This window comes from Salmo salar, chromosome ssa12, assembly GCF_905237065.1.
Source record: "Salmo salar chromosome ssa12, Ssal_v3.1, whole genome shotgun sequence".
NCBI lineage: Eukaryota > Metazoa > Chordata > Actinopteri > Salmoniformes > Salmonidae > Salmo > Salmo salar.
In genome coordinates this window covers 7,574,025-7,594,936 of record NC_059453.1, presented here as the reverse complement: position 1 = coordinate 7,594,936, position 20,912 = coordinate 7,574,025, and the positions used below count along the sequence as shown (strand labels likewise).

Below are 20,912 nucleotides of genomic sequence, written 5' to 3'. Positions count from 1 at the left end.
GGTCATGAGGGAGGTGGCGGATAATTGGTCAGAGAACCTCTTTACTGCATCCCCGTTTTCATTCATGAATCTCTGTTGATCATAAAAGATGTCATTAATCCAATCCACATTTCTATTTATTGTCAACCACCAAAATAATGTAGTGTTAAAGCCTTCACATATTTGATTCATAGCTTTGTATTCATCTGGAACTTCCCTGAGGATGCCAATAGCATCCATCTAGACAAAGATAATCCCATCCTGATCAAAACTCCTCCTGTGCCTACTTTAGCCTCCTATAACTGGCCTCTGATGACTAACTTGAACTGGTTGGACCAATAACCCCAGGGCGCAAGTTCCTAACCACCCTTTGTGGTAATTTCTGTCGTATGCGTCCTTTGCTGGTACTAGCCCACCCTTCATCAGTTATAGGTGCTGTGAGGTTAAACATTTTCTATTCATCTTTCAAACCTAAGTCAGTCACATTAACGATTACTTTCAGCCATTAAAATCATCTTAGTTCTCGGTGCCATTCTTGTATCTATAACACTGGTATTCATCCGGAATTTAGGTGAACCGAGGTGGGTTGGCTGAGTACTTCAATCTGGCCAACCCCAATTCCTGTACAGTTGTCTGCTTCCCCAGGAAATTGTTTAATGTTTACCTTAAATTCTACATCTTGATCTTCTTTGATTCCTTATTCTGTATGTCACTCATCAGTGTATTATATAGTTTATCTTCTACTTCTTCTCAATGACAACGGTATCGTATGATTAGTACCGGAAGGTGGTGGATCTGAATGTATCAGAAAGGTTACCAAAACTATGATGCAGCTCAGAGTCTCTACTCTTCCCAAAAACCGCCAACCCTCTCCTGCCCTTAGTCTCTCTGCTAGGTACCACCCCACTCGCACCTCTAGGAGCACACACAGTGATGAACGGTCGGGATCGGAAATCTTCGTTAAGGAGGTAACCCCCGGACCCTGTTGGTATCGGTTCTTCTCCTAACTCTGTGTGTGATCAGCAGTGCTCATATGTGTACATACCTTCTTGCAGTGGATAACGTGGACCCAAGTGACTCTTTCAGCTTTTGTAATGGCAAAGGCAGTGGTTTAACAGAACCTGGTATGGGCCCTCCCCACGGGGCTGCTTCCCGTCTTTTCTCCTCAGGGACTGGATCCACACCCAGTCTCCTGGTTGTACTGAGTGAATCACCTTCTCCTGTAATTCACCTGTTGGACACAAAATCTTGGACGTACGGGTTTGGTTAACAAACAGTCTTCTCATGTGCTCTGCTAGTATTTCTTCAACTTCCATGTCTACCTGTTCTGGTATCTCTAACTCTGTCATTCTATAGGCTCTACCTGATTAGCTAAACTGTCATCCATCATTTAAAGAGATGGCTCCTAGTAAACCAACTCTAGGGATAATATCTTGACTTAATATTTTAGCTACCATAATCATGTCCACCAAGTAAGTTGGGAACGCTTCTACCCATTTGCTATACTTATCTATTCTTGTTAAACACCCCTTCTTCCCCTTAATTCGGAATAGTTCAATAAGTCCAATTCCAAATGTTGGAATGGATCTTCTTACAAAAGTAATTATCCTCTAGGCCATCACTCTTTCCTAACTACTCTACTATACTTCCCTCCCCTTGATACATTGCTTAGCCTATGTATCAATATTGCTGTGTATCCATACAATGTCTTTGGTAGGATAAGTCAATTATCCTTATGTCAGACCTTCTCTTGTAGGATGCCCCCTTTCATTTTCCACATGTCCAATTCTCCCTGGGGCCTTCATCCTCGGCTATTCTGTAACAATTCTCTGTCAAGTGTTTTATCTTCTTTAAGATTTATCTGTGCTGTTTTGTATGGTTTTAAATGTCTATATGCTTGTCTGTGTAAATAGTAACTTTTCTCTCCTTTCTTATTTCACCGGTTCTAGTCAATGCTACTATTTTGGCCTACTGTGCAGAATAGTGTCTGGGCAATGGTTCAGTGTCTAACACCTGAAACCAACTAAGCTTTCATATCTCCTCCTAGCGAATTTACCAAACATAAACTTAAAATCAAAACTAAAATACATGCCTGCCAACGGAGCCGATGAGTTAATATCCCAAAGCTAAGTGAACCAAATTGTCTTCCTATCTACTCCTGCTGGCCCCCCTCCTTTCTTCCTGCTACTCCCCAACCCTCAAGGTTTCAGCAGTGCAGGGGAGGATTTCTCCGTCTGCCCTTCTATCTGTCTCCAGCTTTTTGTGATAACATGGTTGTTTCCAAATATTGACTAAATGTCTCATTGTCTCCTTGGTTGCACTCCTGAACTTTAGAAAAATCAACCTGTCTAGATATTGCATATCTACTTACATTTATCTCGATACCCTCAATAATCCTGGATCACCTACAGATGTCATATATCCCTGTCCTGTTGACATAAGTCTACCATTATTAAACTTATTCACAACAAAATATAGTAATACTATTATATCAAGTCCACAGCCTTGTTGTGCTAAATCTCTTACACTGAATTCAACAACAGCTGACTTCCTAAGAGAAAATAAACTTATCTAGATCATGTAAAAAATACCCCTGCTACTGGTCAAAATATTTTCAAATAACATAATCAGATCAAAATGACTAATCTGATTTACTCCACCAAGAAAAATTATTTTACCCTTATTGTTCTAGGAAAATAGACTTAAAGAAGCCTACCCTTAGTCTAAGGCTTTGCCCTTTTAGTCCTATCATTGGTTCAAATGATCAATTGTGTCTAAGAACTTTAACTCCATCATAATTATCAGTTTGACAAATTCCCTTAAAATCAATATCACCAATGACCTTAAATTCACCATCCAAATGGCTTTTCAATGTGGCTGATCAGACCACACAGGAAAAGTCACCAGAGGGGTCAAAAGTCATACCACCCTTTCAGAACCGTGTTTCTTACTACATTAAACAAATTAAAGCTAAGAACTTTATCTACATTTTGTATCCCAGGTTCCCAGAACATTCCCTATCAAAATAATTTAATATGTTTATTAAAACTCAGAAAACAAGACACGCCCCAGTATCACACAGAAATTTGATTCTCTCTCCCATTACTGTTAGTGTCAAATAGGGTTTCTGTTCTGGTTGTAATGCCAAATCAATTGTAGCCAATTCAAAAACTTCACAATCGCTGTTTATAACTAAATTCTGAAAATCGTCCTTCCCCTCACTAGTGTCTGTTCCCCCGCGTCTCCATAGTTAGTCCTGCCTCCTCCTCCTCCTCTGAGTCTGGCTGGGGGCGCCTGACCTTCTCTTTGTATCTGTCTCTACTCCCTCTCTGGCCTTTCTTGTCTCTGTTTTTGTTACAATCTTTACGAGAATGGTTTCCCTCCTTGCAGTGGTTACACGGTGCTTTACACTGTCTAGCAAGGTGTCCTAGCTTGTGACAATTGAAACACTGCTTCTCTCCGTCTCTGTCAGAGCGTCTCCCTGTTTTCCCCCTTCTGTCTACAGAGTCTCTGCTCCTCCCCGCTATTTCTCCTAGGGTTGCTATCAGGTACTCTGTTACCCCGACAGTTACTGTTAGATGCTCTATCTCAACCGATTCACTCTTTTTACAGTTTCGACCTATTTTATTGCAGTGTTTACGCAGAACCTCACATTCTCTAGCAAACTAACCCGGTTTGTTACAGTTAAAGCATCCATCTCCCCCTTTCTTTTGTCTATTCCTATCCGGACTTTGGTTATGGTAAACGAGTTTACTGAGGGCTCTGGGTTGTGCAGCACCACCAACATGCTCTCTTCCCCTAGTTCTCATCTTTCTCTCTCCCTCCGTTTCTATCCACTTTTTCAATAAAGTGGCTAAATCCTGTCCTCCTCTCTGTGTCTCTTCCTGGCTACCCAAATCATTGTTAGTAACGCTCTTATCCCTGGCCCCCTCCGCTCTCTTCCTAGCTTCTGCCAGCCAAACTCGAGCAGTGTCAAGAACCTCTTTGTGCTGCTTCTCTGTCTTATCCCCACTGACCTTATGTATTTGTTTTACCATTAATTCCAATCTTTCAACATTTAAACATCCATCAAAATCGTATTTCTTCCTCCATCTCGGCCCAAAATAAATGTTCCTTTTATCTTTTCCCAGCATAAAACGTTCCTCTCCCGTCAATTCCGGGATTTCCTTAGAGGATTTACTACCCATGTTGTTAAAGTATCCTCGTATTTATTCTGCTTCTTCTCCCAATCTAGAATTTTAAAAATATTATTCATAAGAACCTTAAACTATCTTTTATTCTATGTGCTTTAATTTATACAACTCTGGACCAAATACAATCAGTGTCTACTCGCTGTTAATCTTTATGTGTATGCTATTTACTGTTATTAATCTAGAATTTTAGAATTATTATTCGCATGCTTCCTGACATATTATTTATATCTCACACGTATACGACTATAAGTTCTTCTTATTTTCCTGTCGTTCCCTGTGACTCTTGACTTTATCAATATATATTTTATGTGTAACAACACCTATTAATTTCCTTAATTATCAATATAGAGATGTTCTGCTAGAATGATTGATCCCCCACACCGATCCTGATATACAAACACCGCAACCCGTTTTATTTTTAGGTTTTACTGCCTGTTTTTCTTCTTCTCGCGATTGTTGACTGGATTCTCCTCACATGCAATCACTCATCCCAGCATAATAACTCTATCTCTCTCGAAACTTTATCTATAGAGGGGACTCTTGATCGGACATTAGGTCGCATACGTATGCAACTATAAACTCTTTTCCAGGGGTCGTAAAGCCCTAGTTAACAGCCTATTTATCTGTTGCTTCATGTAACTCTTGACACTAATATCTGTTTCTCACTCCGCCATATTAGGTTTCTCTTCTCCCATGGATATCAGACCTAAATAAACTCTATCTTTAGGTACCGACTATCCCCCTATGGACTCTTGACCCTTTTACTACGTTATCAGGTCTCACCAAAAGCCTTAGTTTAGTTTTATGCAGTGGCCACAGTTGCCCAGGGTCGTTTCGGACCCTGTATCTCTTCGAATTCGTATCCTTTTGAATTTACAACTGATTCCTGCCTTTCATTCGCGCAGAATACTTGATTCCCTTTAAAACCGATTTTTCTCCACGCGAACTTCTGAAGCCAGGTCACCAGCTATAATATTCATCAATTTCAGCGTCTAACACCCAGAGTACATTAAAATCCTCTTCTTGCTCCCTCCTTTCACTCTCACATCAATCCTTTCACTCACAACAATCGCTTCCTCATCAAATGCCAACACCCAATTGTGTCCCTTATTCCATCATGCAATGCAGACATACAGGTGTATTTCTCATTTCATCATGTAATGCAGACCTATAGGTGCTTCACTCATTTCATCATGCAATGCAGACATACAGGTGTATCACTCACTCCTTATTTAATGTAATCATACAGGTGCTATTCCCCAAAACAATGAATAAAGCTTACTAACCTTGTTATTTGCAGCTGAGTTTTTCAATGTTCGTTGAATCTCGTCACCACCTCTGTCGCGTACCAGTTTGCCACCGGCCTGTAAAGAACCCACAGTAAAGGGCCAGGTCTTTGATTTACGGATATTTCCGCCCGTGCATGGTTTCCGTGTCTCCTTGGAACGACAGCGGCAGTTTGAGATCCGGCTCGAAGGACCAATTGTTATAAGAATTTTATATCTTGATGATAATAATCAATAATCAATTCACCTTGACTAATGCCCAAGGTTTGTAAGAAAATGGGTTAAAATAATTAGGCAAGGACTTTCTGCAAAAGGTTTCTGTAGCTTTATTCAGAGAACGTTCTGCCGTCAGGATAACAAAACAGTCATTATATAGTTCTTGCTTACTTACGCACATGCATTTACACACAATCTGTTGGTGACCTGCAACCCCCATAGACTTCTCACACTGTTTATCACCTTCTGGCTCAGCCTGTTCCTTTCCTTCAAGGTTAGGAACTCTCTGAAGTTTTACTCCCTTGACCATCTGCTTCTCTAGCTCTCTATACTAATTGCATACACACATTTCTTTCCCTCTCCAGTGGTTCCGGGACTTTCCGGAACTAATCAGACCAATCGATCCCTACATTGATCATTACATTGATTATTTATTAACCATGCTGTATGACTAATAATTCATCATGGTTTATTGATTCATTTACCTTTATTAGATAATTCTCTTATCAAATACACACAGGGGAGAAATCTTACAAATGCTTAGATTGTGGAAAGATATATTACTCATCACAGTCACTTAATAGTCATGTGAGAATCCACACAGGGGAGAAGCCTTACCATTGCGCAAAGCTTTTTACCCATTTATGATGCCTGAAAGTTCATGAGCGAATTCACACAGGGGAGAAGCCTTACTGCTGCTCCCAGTGTGGAAAGCGTTTTACCCAGTTAGGAAACCTGAAAGCTCATGAGCAAATACACACCGGGGAGAAGCCCTACCACTGCTCCCACTGTGGAAAGAGATTTAACCATTCAGGAAAGCTGAAAGAACACATGAAACTGCACACAGGTGAGAAGTCCAATGAATGTTCAATACACACAATAGGTTGATCAGTAGCCAGCTAGCTAGATGTACAGTCCAATATGAATATTCCATACACACAATAAGTTGATCGGTAGCCAGTTAGCTGCTAAGTCTTAACACCGCTAGCTATCACAGCTAGCTATCAACAAAGTCAAAATGCACTCCAGAAATGGTGGTAAAGCCATACCGTATAAAAAACTCAAGACAGATGTGATGGAAACAGGTTTTCAGAAGACTGAGGTGGGTTTTCCTCAAACCTTTTACCTGGGCTTTGCTCCTTTCATATTTATTTTGATCCTGACAAACTCCCCAATCCCTGCCAGTGACAAGCATTCCCATAACATAATGCTGCCACCACAATACTTATTGTGTGGTTTACCTCCAGGTCATCAGACGGTTAAATAGTCACCTCTAGCCGGCCTCCGCCCAGTACCCTGTCCTGCACTTTAGTCACTGTGATTAGCCGTCTACCACCCAGTACTCCACCCTGTATTCTAGTCCAGGCTCATCCTATATAACTACTGCTGTACATACCTTTTCTATTCATATACGGTCCGTAATGTCTTTACACACCATCATGTACATTGTAAACAAACTATATATTTATATTCCACACTCTGGCATTGCTCGTTCTGCAATTTCTATATTTCTAAATCTTTAAAAGGAATCGTATGGATTTACATGGATTTTTTTGTATTGTTAGTTAACCTGTTAGGGACAGACGTTCCACTAGCGGAACGCCTCACCAATATCCAATGGTATAGAGTGGCGCGAAATACAAATACCTAAAAAATGCTATAACTTCAATTTCTCAAACATATGACTATTTTACTCCATTTTAAAGACAAGACTCTCCTTCATCTAACCACATTGTCCGATTTCAAAAAGGCTTTACAACGAAAGCAAAACATTAGATTATGTCAGGAGAGTACCCTCCCAAAAATAATCACACAGCCATTTTCAAAGCAAGCATATATGTCACAAAAACAAAAACCATAGCTAATTGCAGCACTAACCTTTGATGATCATCAGATGACACTCCTAGGACATTGTTATACAATACATGCATGTTTTGTTCAATCAAGTTCATATTTATATCAAAAAACAGCTTTTTACATTAGCATGTGATGTTCAGAACTAGCATACCCACTGCAAACTTCCGGTGAATTTACTAAATTACTCATGATAAACGTTCACAAAAAACATAATTATTTTAAGAATTATAGATACAGAACTCCTTTATGCAATCGCGGTGTCAGATTTTAAAATAGCTATTCGGTGAAAACACATTTTGCAATATTCTGAGTACATAGCCCGGCCATCACGGCTAGCTAATTTGACACCCACCAAGTTTGGCCCTCACCAAACTCAGATTTACTATAAGAAAAATTGGATTACCTTTGCTGTTCTTCGTCAGAATGCACTCCCAGGACTTCTACTTCAACAACAAATGTTGTTTTGGTTCGAAATAATCCATAGTTATATCCAAATAGCTCCGTTTTGTTCGTGCGTTCAAGTCACTATCCTAAGGGTGACGCGCCGGCGCATTTCGTGACAAAAAATGTCAAAATATTCCATTACCGTAATTCGAAGCATGTCAAACGCTGTTTAAAATACATTTTTATGCTATTTTTCTCGTAAAATAGTGATAATATTCCAACCGGGCGACGTTGTGTTCATTCAAACACTGAAAGAAAAAAATGGAGTCGTCTCGTGCACGCGCACTCCAGTGTCATTGTTCTCAGACGGACCACTCACAAAAACCCCTGCTGTTTTTCGCCCAGAGACTGCAGAGCTCTCATTCCACTTTCTGGCGCCTTCCTAGAGCCAATGGAAGCCTTAGAAAATGTCACGTTACAGCAGAGATGCTGTATTTTTGATAGAGATGCCCTAGAAGGAGAACAAATTGTCAGACAGGGCACTTCCTGTATAGAATCTTCTCAGGTTTTGGCCTGCCATATGAGTTCTGTTATACTCACAGAGACCATTCAAACAGTTTTAGAAACTTTAGAGTGTTTTCTATCCAAATCTACGAATTATATGCATATTCTAGTTTCTGGGCAGGAGTAGTAACCAGATTAAATCGGGTATGTTTTATATCTGGCCGTGAAAATACTGCCCCCTATCCCAACCAGGATATTACAGCACTGTTTCACTACACCTACGATAACATTGTAGAAATGTGTATGAGACCAATAACATTTGATTTGATCTGGTCAGAGGTGTATTATTGACTATATGTTTGTTTTACTCCATGTGTAACTCTGTGTTGTTGTATGTTGTCGAACTGCTTTGCTTCATCTTAGCCAGGTCGCAATTATAAATGAGAACTTGTTCTCAACTTGCCTACCTGGTTAACCTGTTGGGGGTAGGGGGCAGTATTGACACGGCCGGATAAAAAACGTACCCGATTTAATCGGGTTACTACTCCTGCCCAGTAACTAGAATATGCATATAATTATTGGCTTTGGATAGAAAACACCCTAAAGTTTCTAAAACTGTTTGAATGGTGTCTGTGAGTATAACAGAACTCATATGGCAGGCAAAAACCTGAGAAGATTCCTTACAGGAAGTGCCTTCTCTGACAAGATCTTGTTCTTCTTGTCTCTGTTTATTGAAGACTGAGGATCTTTGCTGTAACGTGACACTTCCTACGGCTCCCATAGGCTCTCAGAGCCTGGGAAAAAGCTGAATGATATCGAGGCAGCCCCAGGCTGAAACACATTTGCGCTTTTGGCAAGTGGCCGATCAGAGGACAATGGGCTTAGGCGCGTGCACGAGTCGACCCCATGCTTTATTTTCTTTCGTCTTTTTACCTAAACGCAGATTCCCGGTCGGAATATTATCGCTTTTTACGAGAAAAATGGCATAAAAATTGATTTTAAACAGCGGTTGACATGCTTCGAAGTACGGTAATGGAATATTTAGACATTTTTTGTCACGAAATGCGCTGTGCTCGTCACCCTTCTTTACCCTTTCGGATAGTGTCTTGAACGCACGAACAAAAACGCCGCTGTTTGGATATTACAATGGATTATTTTGGACCAAACCAACATTTGTTATTGAAGTAGAAGTCCTGGGAGTGCATTCTGACGAAGAACACCAAAGGTAATCAAACTTTTCTAATAGTAAATCGGAGTTTGGTGAAGGCTAAACTTGCTGGGTGTGTAAATAGCTAGCCCTGTGATGCCGGGCTATCTATTTAGAATATTGCAAAATGTGCTTTCACCGAAAAGCTATTTTAAAATCGGACATATCGAGTGCATAGAGGAGTTCTGTATCTATAATTCTTAAAATAATTGTTATGCTTTTTGTGAACGTTTATCGTGAGTAATTTAGTACATTTTTAGTAAATTCACCGGAAGTTTGCGGGGGTATGCTAGTTCTGAACGTCACATGCTAATGTAAAAAGCTGGTTTTTGATATAAATATGAACTTGATTGAACAAAACATGCATGTATTGTATAACATAATGTCCTAGGGTTGTCATCTGATGAAGATCATCAAAGGTTAGTGCTGCATTTAGCTGTCTTCTGGGTTTTTGTGACATTATATGCTAGCTTGAAAAATGGGTGTCTGATTATTTCTGGCTGGGTACTCTGCTGACATAATCTAATGTTTTGCTTTTGTTGTAAAGCCTTTTTGAAATCGGACAGTGTGGTTAGATTAACGAGAGTCTTGTCTTTAAAATGGTGTAAAATAGTCACATGTTTGAGAAATTGAAGTAATAGCATTTCTAAGGTATTTGAATAACGCGCCACGGGATTTCACTGGCTGTTACGTAGGTGGGACGAAATCGTCCGACTGGCCCTAGAGAAGTTAAATAAAGGTGAAATAAAAATAAATAAATAAACATCAATTTACAGAAATACTCAAACGTTGATAAAATATAAAATTGTTATGCATAGAATTAAAGATACACTTCTCCTTAATGTAACCGCTGTGTCAGATTTCAAAAAAGCTTTACGGCGAAAGCACACTTTGCAATAATCTGAGTACAGCGCTCAGTCACCAAAACAAGCCATACAGATGCTCGCCATGTTGTGGAGTCAACAAAAGTCAGAAATAGCATTATAAATATTCACTTACCTTTGATCTTCGTCGGAATGTCCATATTTATGTCCAAATACCTACTTTTTGTTCGCGTGTTCAGTTCACTATTCCAAATTCAGAAGGCGCATGCACTAAGTACAGACAAAAAGTCAAAAAAGTTGCATTACAGTTTGTAGAAACATGTCAAACAATGTATAGAATCAATCTTTAGGATGTTTTTATCATAAATCTTCAATAATATTCCAATCGGACAATTCCTTTGTCTTCAGAAATGAAAAGGAACTCAGCTCGCTCTCACGGCCGCGCACGTGACTGAGCTCATGGCATTTTTCCAGACACCTGGTTCAAACAGCTCTTATTCTCTCCCCATTCACTATTTTGGATAGGCAATCACTTGAAAAACTACAAACCTCAGATTTCCCACTTCCTGGTTGGATTTTTCTCAGGTTTTCGCCTGCCATATGAGTTCTGTTATACTCATAGACATCATTCAAACCGTTTTAGAAACTTCAATGTTTTCTATCCAAATCTACTAATAATATGCATATCCTAGCTTCTGGGCCTGAGTAGCAGGCAGTTTACTCTGGGCACGCTTTTCATCCGGACGTGAAAATACTGCCCCCCTACCCCAAAGAAGTTAAACAGCGTGTGTCGAACCCTTTCAACAACGGGGAGATTTTTTTGATGTGCTTTGTGTCTTTGACGTAAAAACAAGTTTTGGACTTCCACACAAAATTACTACTTTACTTATTTTATGTTTAAGGAAGTGTGTAGGACGCGTTCTGTATTATACAGCTATGAAAGTTATATATTTAGAACCACCTGCTCGATTGGAATCTAGCGAAGTCTGTGTCTTCAATGTCCTAGAACTGTTTAGTTTTTGTGTTCTGACTTCTAAAACAGACTTAATAAAATAAGTAATGTAAACATTATTAGTAGTTACCAGGAAGCTCTACATTTGTTTTAAAATCACATTAAGATTGTTAAAACTGGCCTGAGGTTATTGAGGGATCTGATTATTATTTACCCTCGTAGCAAGGCCGTTTTATCATGTGGAGGTTTCATTCAGGTCTCTATTTTTTTTTTAAACACACTGGCTTTGGCAGGAGAAAGACCTGACTCAGAGGAACCAGAGCCAGGGACGTCCAAACCAGCAGGACGACTCCACTGTTCCCACTGTGGAAAGTGTTTCAATCATTTAGGAAAGAGTTTTAACTGGTTAGGTGCCCTGAAAAGACATGGAAGAATACACACAGGAGAGAAGCCTTACCACTGCTCCCAGTGTGGAAATAGTTTCATCTGGCCAGAGTTGCTGAAACGACACGAGAGAATACACACAGGGGAGAAACCTTACCACTGCTCCCAGTGTGGAAATAGTTTTTGTCTTTTATGGAACCTGAAAAGACATGAGAGAATACACACAGGGGAGAAGCCTTACCACTGCTCCCAGTGTGGAAAGAGTTTTAACCGGTTAGGTGCCCTGAAAAGACATGGAAGAATACACACAGGGGAGAAGCCTTACCACTGCTCCCAGTGTGGAAAGAGTTTTAACTGGTTAGGTGCGCTGAAACAACATGAAAGAATACACACAGGAGAGAAACCTTACCACTGCTCCCAGTGTGGAAAGAGTTTTTGCAGGTTAGGTGGCCTGAAACAACACGAGAAAATACACACAGGGGAGAAGCCTTACCACTGTTCCCAGTGTGGAAAGTGTTTCAAGCAGCCAGGGGAGCTGAAAAGACACGCGAGAATACACACAGGGGAGAAAACTTACCACTGCTCCCAGTGTGGAAATAGTTTTGGGCTTTTAGGGAACCTGAAAAGACATGAGAGAATATACACAGGGGGAGAAGCCTTACCACTGCTCCCAGTGTGGAAAGAGTTTCAGCTGGTCAGGGGAGCTGAAACAACATGAGAGGATACACACAGGGGAGAAGCCTTACCACTGCTACCAGTGTGGAAAGAGTTTCATCTGGTCAGGGTCTGAAACGACATGAGAGAATACACACAGGGGTGAAGCCTTACCAATGCTCCCAGTGTGGAAAGGGTTGTAACCAGTTAAGGGATCTGAAACAACATGAAAGAATACACACAGGGGAGAAGACTTACCATTGCTCCTAGTGTGCAAAGCGTTTGCCCATTTAGAAAGCCTGGAAGAACGCATGAGACTGCACACAGAGTAGAAGGCTTATAAAAATGCTCAGACTTTGGGAAAATATTACTCATCACAGTCACTTAAACGTCATGAGAGAATTCTCACAGGAAACAAGACATTCTTCTCCTAGCATGTATATTGATATTTCACATCACATTGATTTAAAATTCATCAGAGAACATACACAGTGCTCCCGTTATATTGTTCACTCAGAATGTTTACCTGTTTATACCATATGAAATTGAATTGTACAAAGTATACTGAAACATATATTTGTGTTTTTATTAGAAAACATGAAGTGAATATGGAGTATGTCAGTTTGAATATAGTGTAGATCAGATTCCATGTGTTTAAATGGTCCTTTTTTAAACTCTGACTGTGTGTGTGTTTATCTGGGTGTCATTCCTCCAGCATGACAGATAATCAAGTGATATTTGGATGTGATGCATTTGCTCCATTGTTTGCATTTGCATTGTTGGCCCACTGATGGTTTAATGAAATGAAAACGTTCACAGACTGTAATGGAAAATGGTAATTGTAAACTAAGCAAAAAAGAAATGTCCTCTCACTGTCAACTGCTTTTATTTTCAGTAAACTTAACATGCGTAAATATTTGTATGAACATAAGATTCAACAAATGAGACATAAACTGAACAAGTTCCACAGACTTGTGACTAACAGAAATTGAATAATGTGTCCCTGAACAAAGGGGGGGTCAAAATCAAAAGTAGCATTCAGTATCTGGTGTGGCCACCAGCTGCATTAAGTACTGCAGTGCATCTCCTCATGGACTACACCTGATTTGCCAGTTCTTGCTGTGAGATGTTACCCCACTCTTCCACCAAGGCACCTGCAAGTTTCCGAACATTTCTGGGGGGAATGTCCCTTAAAATGTTCAGACTCCGTAATGGAGAATATTAATTGTATGTGTCCACATAAATGAGTATGTGACTAACCTTGTGAAACTGTCCGATTATAATCTCCTGTTCTTGTGTGTAACTTCCTGTGTTGCAAACCAATTTGCACCTGCGTCCTTGTAGAAATAAAGTCCTTCCGAGGAACAGGAAACTATAAAGATATGTGTTCGTCTCCCAATGCTCCGGAATTCTCCACTTCGCTGTGTAACTAGTGTATAAGAGATCATACAAAGATTTTTCTGTGACTTGTGGATGATGTTATAATTATTTGTTGGTCTGATTTGATTAATGAGGAGCATCCAGACGCTGCACTTGATGACTTTATGAAATTGCTTCTTCCAATTATTGATAAACATGTACCTGTTAAGAAACTGACTGTTAGAACTTAATTCTCCATGGATTGATGAGGAATTGAAAAACTGTATAGTTGAAAGAGATGGGGCAAAAGTAGTGGCTAATATGTCTGACTGCAAATCTGTCTGGCTTACTTACTGCACATTGAGAAATGATGTGACCAAACTCAACAAAAAGAATAAACTTTATTATGAATCCTAGATCAATGATATAAAGAATGGTGGAAACAAACTTGTAAAAAAACATAATGAAAGAAAAGCAGTGCAAGTATTGAATTTTGTAAAGTTAGTGTGGGAGAGGTGGAAGAATTGTTATCGATCATGAATGACTGTCACGTCCTGACCATAGTAAGATGTTATTTTCTATGGTAGATTAGGTCAGGGCGTGACGGGGTGTTTTGTGTTTTTCTATGTTTTCTATATCTATGTTTAGTTCTAGTTTTCTATTTCTATGTTGTTTTTGGGGGGGATGATCTCCAATTAGAGGCAGCTGGTCCATTGACCATTGCCTTTCTAACACACAGTGACTTAGGGTTCATTTTGCACTTCCTAAGGCTTCCACTAGATGTCAACAGTTTTTAGAACCTTGTTTCAGGCTTTTGCAGGGAACAGAGAGCAAACAAGAAGGCCGGGAAGTCGGTGACTCAGAAAATGACATGAGTTCATTGGCGCGCATTCACGTGAGCAGGTAGCTGTGTTCCATAACGTTTTTCAAGACATTGGAATCGTCCAGTTGGAATATTATTTACGTTTTATGTAAAAAGGCCCTAAAGATTGATGCTATACAACGTTTGACATGTTTCTACGAACGTAAATAGAACTTTTTTTGACTTTTCATCGTGAAATTTTGGGCGTGCTTCCTACATTTGGAGTAGCTTACTGAACGCGCAAACAACAAGGAGGTATTTGGACATAAATTATGGACTTTATCGAACAAAACAACATTTATTGTGGACCTGGGATTCCTCGAAGTGCCTTCTGATGAAGATCATCAAAGGTAAGTGAATATTTATAATGCTATTTTTGATTTTAGATGACTCCAAAATGGCAGGTATCTGTATTGCCTGATGTATTTTTCTGAGCGCCGGACTCAGATTATTGCAAAGTGTGCTTTCCCCGTGAAGCTTTTTTGAAATCTGTCACAGCGGTTGCAGTAAGGAGATGTTTATCTATAATTCTTTGAATAACAGTTTAATATTTTATCAACATTTATGGTGAGTATTTTTGTAAATTGTTGTGCTGATTCACCGGCAGTTTTGGAGGCAAAATATTTTCTGAACATCACGCGCCAATGTAAAATGGGGTTTTTGGATATAAATATGAACTTTATCGAACAAAACATACATGTATTGTGTAACATTGAGTCCTAGGATTGTCATTTGATGAAGATCGTCAAAGGTTAGTGCTTAATTTTAGCTGTATTTCTGGTTTTTGTGACCCCTCTCCTGCTTGGAAAATGGCTGTGTGGTGTTTCTTGTTGGCACTCTGTCCTAACTTCATGCTTTCGCCGTAAAGCCTTTTTGAAATCGGACAATGTGGTTGGATTAAGGAGAGGTGTATCTTTAAAATGGTGTAAAATAGTTGTATGTTTGAGAAATTTGAATGATGAGATTTTGTTGTTTTGAATTTGCCGCCCCTGATATTTCACGCTAGCGTCCCACATAGCCCATAGAAGTTAAGGAAGTGTGTATGTCGCATTCTGTATCATAAAGCTATGAAAGTTATAAATTTAGAACCACCTGCTCGATTGGAATCCAGCGATGTCTGTGTCTTCAGTGTCCTAGAACTGTTTCATTTTTTGTGTTCTGACTTGTAAACAGAATGAATAAAATAAGTAATGTAAACATATCAGTAATTACCAGGAAGCTCTACAACATTTGTTTTGAAATTACACCAAGATTGTTAACTGGCCTCCGGTTATTGAGGGATCTGATTAGGATTTACTCTCATAGCAAGGCCGTTTTATCATGTGGAGGTTTTATTCAGGTCTCTATTTAAAAACAAATCAGTGTCTTTGGCAGGAGAAAGACCAGACTCAGAGGAACCAGAGCCAGGGACATCCAAACCAGCAAGACGACACCAGTGCTCCCAGTGTGGTAAGAGTTTTAACCAGAAAGGACACCTGAACCAACACGAGAGAATACACACAGGGGAGAAGCCTTACCACTGCTCCCAGTGTGGAAAGTGTTATAACCAGTTAGGGGACCTGAAACGACATGAGGGAATACACACAGGGGACAAGCCTTACCACTGCTCCCAGTGTGGAAAGCGTTTTAAGCAATTAGACACCCTCGAAGGTCATGACTGTATACACACAGGGGAGAAGCCTTACCACTGCTCCCTGTGTGGAAATACTTTTAGTCATTTAAGGGACTGCAAAAACCATGAGAGAATACACACAGGGGAGAAGCCTTACCACTGCTCTCAGCGTGGCAAGTGTTTTAACCTGCTAAGAGCCCTGAAACACATGAGAGAATACACACAGGGGTGTTCCCATTGTAAAAAAAAGTTTTAAACAGATAAGCTACTTGAAAAAACATGAGAGAATACACACAGGGTAAAAGTCTTACAAATGCTCAGACTGTGGGAAGACATATTACTCATCACAGTCACTTAAAAGTCATGTGAGAATCCACACAGGAGAGAATAATTACTTATCCTAGTGTGTAAATTGATATTTCACATCACATTGACTTAAAATTCATCAGAGAACATACACAGTGCTCCCGTTGTCTTATATTTTTGACCGATAATGTGTTTACCTGTTTATACCATATGAAATTGAATTGTACAAAGTATACTCAAACATATATTTTTATGTTTTTATTAGAAAACATGAATTGAATATGGAGTATGTCAGTTTGAATATAAAGTAGATCAGATTCCTTCTGTTTTAAATGGTCCTTTTTTAAACTGTGTTTGTCATTCCTCCAGCACTACAGATAATCAAGTGATATTTGGACGTGATGCATTTGTTCCATTGTTTACATTTGCATTGTTGGCCCACTGATGGTTTAATGAAATGAAAATGTTCACAGACTGTAATGGAAATGTGTGTCCACATAACTGAGTATGTGACTAACCTTGTGAAACTGACCTATTATAATCTCCTGTTCCTGGAAGTATCATCCTGCGTTGCAAACTAGCTTGGACCTGTGTCCTTGTATGAATGAAGTCCCTCCCAGGAACAGGAAACTATAAAGATATGTGCTCATCACCCAATGCTTCAGGAATTCAGACTGTCTCCTCTGCGCTGTGAAACTCTGTTATTCTCTCTGAGCTCAGAAATAAACAATCTTGGTTTGACTTGGACTCCAGCAGATCCTTATTTTATAATATCCACCACAACTCTCCCACAGATTGCTGTTTCATCGTTGTCTCAATGAAGAGTTCTTTGTTTTACTTTCCTGGGGGCATTTACAAGCCTCCCACTGGTTGAAAAACATTATGTCCATGTCATTTCAACAAAACAAATCCATGTGATGATGTTTAATTAATGTGGAAAACTGATTGGATTTGTAAAAAGCCATGATCAGGTATTTTTTCACCGAACTGGCAACCTAAATCCAATGACATGTGACATTTTGTGTAGTAGTAGGACTGCGACTTCCTATCTGACTGGTAATAGGACTTCACTGCTACTTCCTATCTGACTGGTAATAGGACTTCACTGCTACTTCCTATCTGACTGGTAATAGGACTTCACTGCTACTTCCTATCTGACTGGTAATAGGACTTCACTGCTACTTCCTATCTGACTGGTAATAGGACTTATTTATTCAATCAATCAAGCAAATTTGTATGGCCTTTTTTTTTTTTTTACCTCAGCAGTGGTCACAAAGTGCTTTTACAGTAATCTGGCCCAGAGAAACCTTGGACATACAGGGCACCACTGCTCCTGCCTTTCTCCCTGTGTGATGTCATATCCTTTTCCTGTTAAGGCACCTGACCAGCTGAGTGCAGGTGGGCACTCCTGTGAACATGGGGGTGAAGATCAGACAGTGAAGAGACTCCGGGGGCAGGGATGAAGGCTGTAGGAATGAAGATATAAGATAGCATAACTTTCTGTAGGCAGTGTAGCATAACTTTCTGTAGGCAGTATAGCATAACTTTCTGTAGGCAGTATAGCATAACTTTCTGTAGGCAGTATAGCATAACTTTCTGTAGGCAGTGTAGCATAACTTTCTGTAGGCAGTGTAGCATAACTTCCTGTAGGCAGTGTAGCATAACTTTCTGTAGGCAGTGTAGCATAACTTTCTGTAGGCAGTATAGCATAACTTTCTGTAGGCAGTGTAGCATAACTTTCTGTAGGCAGTATAGCATAACTTTCTGTAGGCAGTATAGCATAACTTTCTGTAGGCAGTATAGCATAACTTTCTGTAGGCAGTGTAGCATAACTTTCTGTAGGCAGTGTAGCATAACTTTCTGTAGGCAGTGTAGCATAACTTCCTGTAGGCAGTGTTTGAAAGTAGTGGAATAAATGACATGGAATTAAAAGGTGTGGTGTTTACTAATGAGTATGTACAATGTTTATTGTGTGATCAAAATCTACTATAAAAATGATAGTCGTCTTAGTTTACCATACTTAATTGCCAATCAACTATCCCAGCATGAACAGCAGCCTCAGAACAAATTCTTATTTACAATGGCAAAATGCCTGCTGTTGGGCAGTAAACACAGATCAATGACAGCATGGCAAAATGCCTGCTGTTGGGCAGTAAACACAGATCTGGTTATTTTGAAGATACTTTTTATGAAGTTGTTAGCAAGAATAAACAATGCAATTAACATTTTCCCAAACTAGTCAGCAGATGATTTTTTCAAGTTGTTTCTTGCGTGACGTATAATCTAGTGGACGGGACCGTTCGACACAAGGCTACTGATTCAGACAGATCAGTAGCTTGCTAGCCAACGTTCTATACTGAAAACGGGTACATTCTGAAAGATTTTGTTGATGTGATAACAAAAATGTTATTCACTTCTGAATTCAGGATAATGCTGTTTGTTTTATTGTACTTAAATGTTATTTATGTCTCATACTATGCGAATACACTACCAAGCAATGCAAGTAGATATTTGGAATGAACCCCAAAGCAGTTTTTGACCAAGAATTTAAGAAAACCAGTAGTCATGATCAGACTATGCTTCCTATTCAGGCATCATATAATGCACAGCCACATGCAAATACATGAACTCCACCAACATTTTTTTAAAAACTTTAACATGACTACTGGTGATGGTTAGATTGCATTATTTTTCTTTGTACATGGTGTGCCCGCCTCCGGAGTCTGACTAAAAGTCCACTCGGAATACCTCTTCTCTACCGTCGGCGACGAGCCCTGGGGGGTACGAACAAAGGATCCAATTCTGGAAAGTCGTATTCTTGGTCGTAATGCTGGTGAGTTACCGCCGCTCTGATATCCAAATGTTATTTCCGGCTGTATTTAATAACACAACAAACGTTCTGGGCTAATAGTAATAACACACACAAAACACTGCAAAGTTGCTAAGGAGCTAGAAGCAGAGTTTAGAATATGTCTCTTGGGAATATTTTAACTTGGCACATACTGTGCATTGGGAAAGTATTCAGACCCTTTGACCTTTTACCTTACAGCCTTATTCTAAAATGGATTAAATAGTTTTTTTCCCTACACACAATACCCCATAATGACAGAGCGAAAACAGGTTTGTATTTTTTTGCAATGTTGTTAACAATTATAAATGTACGCGACCCACCATTAACAGGGTCATGACCCATACTTAAGAAAGGCGGTTGTAGGGTCATACCCAAAACTCGATGCAGTAATCGCTGCCAAAGGTGCTTCAACAAAGTACCGAGTAAAGGGTCTGAATAGTTATGTAAATGTGATATTTTCATTTTTTATTTTAACCTGTTTTTGCTTCGTCATTCCTGTTTCCATCACAGCTGTTGAGTTTTTTACATGGTATAACTTCATTCACATAAAAACTTTCCGTAATGGTTAATCAAGCTATATACAGCCTAATTATTTTCCACTCAGGAAGCTCTGGTAAACAGTGGATGTAGTGCACTGCTTCCACCACCAGGCCAGGAGGGCATTTTGACTTAGCAAGCTAGCTGTGTTAACAAGCTAGCTGTGTTAGCAAGTGTTCGAATCTGATATAGGAACAAAGAGTCAATTATATTTTATATTAATGTCAATATTTATTCAGCAGTTAATAAATGGCAAATGCAAATTCCGTATACGTGTTCACTGTAACATCACGCAGGATGAAAATAGGGAAGCCCCAACACCCCAAAATCCCCTTGCTTTATACTCTAACAGAGATAGTTCCTGTTTCTGAACAGGCCTGTTAGAGTAGAGGCTCAGCGTGGTTTAAACTTACTGGCCCATCGCTGGTGTTGGCGCTTAAGTTAGTCCAGCCCCTTAGCGCTGTGGTTCCGTGGTCATCTTTGCAGAAGCTGGGTCTCGGGTTTGCGCCCTCGTTGTTGTGCACTGAAGTTTCCTGTTATGTTCTTTCTCAGTGTTTTTCCATTGTCCTTTCACAACCCTTTAAGCTGTTGCATTTAACACCGTTTCGATCACGCCTGTCTGCACCCTACTTCCCTACACACACACACACATCTTTGCATTATACCAGTTCTTTGTTTTAATATTGCGCTACAAAGTTTCATTATACTTAACAGCTTAAAAGTATAGCTTAAAGCTTAGCACCCCATTATGAAGGGCCAAATCTCACACAAGCTAGCTGTATTAACTAAAGACGTAGCAGCTAGCTAACTGGCAACCGATCAACCTATTGTGTGTATTGAACATTCATATTGGTCTGTAGCAGCTAGCTAACTGGCTACTGATCAACCTATTGTGTGTATTGAACATTCATATTGGTCTGTAGCAGCTAGCTAACTGGCTACTGA

At 39.7% G+C, this 20,912-nt stretch overlaps 1 pseudogene; it reads left to right on the top strand.

Moving 5' to 3' along the window:
• The first annotated feature begins 5,595 nt into the window (after window positions 1–5,595).
• On the top strand, window positions 5,596–12,710 carry LOC106564082 (zinc finger protein 345-like; annotated as a pseudogene).
• The last annotated feature ends 8,202 nt before the right edge of the window (window positions 12,711–20,912 follow it).